This window comes from Octodon degus, unplaced genomic scaffold (genome assembly GCF_000260255.1).
Source record: "Octodon degus isolate 3935 unplaced genomic scaffold, OctDeg1.0 scaffold00133, whole genome shotgun sequence".
NCBI classification, from domain to species: Eukaryota; Metazoa; Chordata; class Mammalia; order Rodentia; family Octodontidae; genus Octodon; species Octodon degus.
The window spans coordinates 6,406,920-6,411,572 of record NW_004524709.1 but is presented as its reverse complement, the minus strand read 5'-3'; the positions used below and the strand labels follow the sequence as shown (position 1 = coordinate 6,411,572).

The 4,653-nt window shown below is 39.7% G+C and overlaps 1 pseudogene; it reads right to left on the bottom strand.

Annotated features, from left to right (window-relative positions):
- Positions 1 to 72: 72 nt before the first annotated feature.
- Positions 73 to 4,653, bottom strand: part of LOC101577370 — a 38,945-nt pseudogene continuing 34,364 nt past the window's right edge.

Genomic DNA, 4,653 nt, shown 5'->3' with positions numbered 1-4,653 from the left:
TACTTGGGCATGTTCATTTATTTATTTATTTTTACTGGGAACAGGTTGCTTATTTTTCTTCTCGTCTTGGGCTCAATACATAGATGTTTTCTCCTCACCCTTTGGGTTGACAATTTTCTCCATGTTGCTGCTGCTGATATGATAAAGCTTTGTGTAGAAGGTCTTGAGGTCCAGGACCATGACCTGGAGGTTCCCATAGGCTGCCTCATCTCTCTCACACAAAAGGGCCTGGTAATCCATTAAATGGTCTCCTTAGAGGCCTTGGCGACAGCATGCCCACATTCTGTGAAGAACATGGAAATGGTTGTCTAGAAGGCTTCTACTTTGGTCTTGGCTATATTCACCATTTCCAGAACTTTCTCCTGGGTTGCTATTCCAAAATCATTTCCATCCTCAATCTTGGGGATCGGGTGCTGGATCCATGCAGTCACCAGAATGCATGTCTCTTTGAGAGTCCATACTTCTGACTTAGCCAGAACAAGCATGGCCAGGAGTTTCTTACTACAGGGAGAAAAACAGCCACACTTAGGGACTTCTTTCTTTTCCTGCTTATCTCTTTCCATCTCATCATCCTTGGGTGGAGGGTCTGGGATAGGGATGTCCAGTGGGGCCTGAAGGAGGTCAAGTCTGCCACTTTGAAGGAGTCCTCATGCAAGAGCTGACTCAAGTATATGATCTTCTGTGGCAAAAAACTGTAGAAGAATTCCTCAGGCTCCTGGAAAAGATTTTGTCTGAAGACATCTACCTGTTTACAGGCATCCTCACTCAGGCACACCCCACAAGGTTTAGCCACGCTGCTCCATTTGCTAGAGCTCCCTATTTATTTATTGTTTTTTTAAAAAATCATTTGTTTGTTTGTTTGTTTGTTTGTCTGTTTATTTGGTATAGGGTCTCCCTACGAAGCTCAGACTTGTAGTGATCCTCCTGTCTCAACCTCCCCAGCATTGGGATGATAGGCATGAGCCACCATGCCTTGCTTCATTGGCCTGCATGGGGCGCCCAGGTTCCCAGGTGGCCCTGCATGCTGTACCAGGGATCGGACCCTGGTCCTTGCGCTTGCCTGGCAGGCACTTAGACCACTGAGCTATCTCCCCAGCCCTCTTGATCATGTTCTATCTGTTATTTTGAATGAACTAACTAAGCAAGTTGTGGGAAAAATGAGTCTTGATTCAGTTCTGTTCTATGTAGCCTACTCCAAATGCTTTATCTCATCTGGGCATGGCATGATCTGGGGACAGATACAGGGGCCAGCAACAGAATTTTCAGTTAAAAGTCAAAAGCAAAGATGGAACACTCCAATGAGAAGGAAAATCAAAAATAGAACAACACTATCATTATTTATAGACATAATAATTTTCCCTCTAGAAATGAAAAAGAAATCAAATGACAGTAATGCAACTTTTGTAACAAAATGATGATATAAATGGTAGGATGGATTTTTAAAATTCAACTACACACCTATGTACTAGCAACCTATTAATTAGAAGAGAGAGAGAGAGAGAGTCTGGGAGAGACAGAGAGACAGAGACAGAGACAGAGACAGAGACAGAGACAGACAGACAGACAGACAGACAGACAGACAGACAGACACAGACAGACAGAGAGAGACAGAGAGAGGCAGAGACAGAGACACCAGATGGGAAGGCCAGAGAGGGGATCCCACCTCCTGTCTGGCCAGTCGTTGAACTACACATGTATGGGTCAGGCTCAAAGACCAACTGTTCTATAAAGAGGTCCTGGACTGAGCCTGAATTAGCAACTTGGCTGCAAAATCCATGAAATGGCACTTTCTAGAAAAATGAACAGAATCTCAATTCTTCATGATGTAACACTTGCAATCTCCAGGATATACCAAATTTTCTCACATTCATGCCAACAAACAAAAAAACCAAGCCAGTCAATCTGCCACACTCAGGAAAATGAATCCCAGAGAAAAGAAGACAAACTGATACAAAATCTAAAGTGAAAACAGATGTGGCTATTAAAACAATTATCAATGAAGTAAAATGAAATATGTTTTCTGAAGGATATAAAGGACAACAAAACAAATTTAATATCTGAATAAAAGATTCACTAGAAAGATTTAATGGTTAAAATAAAAATAAGAGAAGTGAGTTAATTTCAATGTTGATACAAATAACAGAAGTCTTGAGGACTGAAGCAAGAAATAGCAAAGGCACAGGGTCCTAGAAGGTGATATTAAACAATAGAAATGGGGGGCCGGGGAGATGGCTCAGTAGAATAAGCGCTTCCCTGGCAAGTGCAAGGGCCTGAGTTCAATCCCCGGTTCTGAAAAAAAAAAAAAGAATAAACAATAGAAATGTATGATTGCAGGTCAAGACAAAGAGGACAAGGAATGGGATGGACAAAGGTTTTAAAGAAATATGGCTAAAATTTTCTGATATCTTATGAAAGATATAAATTTACAGAGTTGAGATGCTCAATAATTGCTAAATGGGGCAAACACAAAGGAGGCCATAACTGAGATACATCATAAATGGCCTAATTTCTCAAAGCCAAATATGAAGAATAAATCTTGAAAGCAGCAAGACTCATTTAACCTATTACATTTGGGGGATAACAATTCAGCTATTGATTTATGTTTCATTAGATATGAATAAGACCATAAAAGAGAAGGAAGATATCTTTAAAGCACTGAAAAGAAAATAATCAACCCAGGAATGTTTATGTCGTACAGTGAAAAAAAAATACCTTTCAGGAGCCAAGACAAAACTAAGACATTTTTATACAAAAGAAAATAGTCTGTTAATCAAACCACACTACAGTTCTGCCTTCCATTCATTTCAAGTGCACTCTCCCTTCATAGAATAGTCTTATAATAGTTGATTTAAAGTCTGGTCAGGTAATTCCTATGTACATATCATCTCAACTTGATTATCTTTTCCCATGTAAGTTGTGATTCTTGCTGATTCTTTCCCATTGTATCAGAACCATTTAACATTATGTTATGGGCTTCTGTGTCTTTTTCAAGTCCTATGGAAATTGTATACACATAGTTCAGAGGTGAGCCCAGAGAGCATAAGCAATCTTCAAATTCATTTTGCAGAGCACCTCCTTCTTCACAATTTCCATGGCACTTGTCAAGTTTCCTAGGACTCTGTAGAGGTTTCTGTTCATATTTAGCTGACTCCAAGGCAGGGTGGCATAGCAGAGTCATTGAAGAGGAGAAATAGTTCATGGTGGGCAGAAGGCAGCAAGGCAGCAAACTACAGCAACAAGTAGTAACTTCTTTTCTCTCCCTTATATCTTACCCAGGTTACCCAACTTTACGGAGGGTAGCACTCACACCCACATTAATTAATGTGGGGCACATTAATCCTAGCATCTTACCATGAATTAATCCCAGCATCACATCTTTGATCCTAGTAGCACACACACTAGATCCAGTCACCCATGAGGGCATGAGACTGTAGGGGGACAACCAGATGCAAGCCATAACAGATAGTATACACAGGGAGATATAGGATTCCATGTGGTTTTTTTGTGAGGATGTAAAATAGTACAGCTGCTATAAAAATACTATTGTGACTTCTCAAAACATGAATGCCATAATTGCTATGCAATTTATTCAGCAATCTCATTTCTGGGTATACACTACAAATAATTCAAAGTAGAACTCAAAGCAATGTTTGTAATTGCAGTATTATGTGTAGTAGTCACTTCTGAACATTGTTGATAGATAACATCAAGCTTAAAATTTTGATATTAAAATTTAGTAGCAAAATTGAAATAGATTTAAAAATTTTTTTCTCATAGAAGTTGATATGTATTCTGTGTTTTAGACACTGACTTAATTTTCTGGCATTCAGTTTTAGCCATACTTTTAATTAAATATCTGTTCAGCACTTGGCCATTTGGTGTTTATATAAAAAGTACAGTATTTGATGAACACTTAGGAACTTTAAATATGGCTACCTAATTATTTTCAAGACCATTATGGGTTAAAATTTGAAACTTATTTGAAGTAAAGAATACTCTAATATAGACAAATTTTTTATGGCTAGGAAGCTTTAAGATCATAAAGATGATGCTTTTCCCCTAACTAATAAATAAATCACATGTAATTTCATTCAAAATACCAAGAGGATTTTTTTGTGCAATTTAATGAACTAATTCTAAAATTTCTGCAATAAGGTAGGAGGTTAAAAATTACCTAACCAGGAGCCCAGGGAGATGGCTCAGTAGGGTAAGCACTTGCCTGGCAAGTGCAAAGACCTGAGTTCAATCCCCAGTTCCTGAAAAAAAAAAAAAAAAATTACCTAACCAGCAAGGACTGCAGTTTGATCCCCAGCAAGTCATGCAGGTCCCTCCCCCAGGGCATGCTGAGACAGTGAATGAGAGTGAGTATGGTGGTGCACACCTGTCATCCCAGTGCTTGGGAGGCTTCAGCAGGAGGACACTGCGAGTCCAATCTGTGTAGTGAGACCCTGTAGACCCTGTACTAAATACATTTTTAAAAAATTGCCTAGGGCCTGGTGAGATGGCTCAGTTGTCTAAAGCACCTACTTAGAACAAGCTTAGCAAAGCCCAGGGACTGCGCTTCAATCCCCCAGCACCACATGCCAGCCAGCCCTGCCCCCTGGTGGGCTAAGCTGGCCACACACACACACACACACACACACACACATAAAT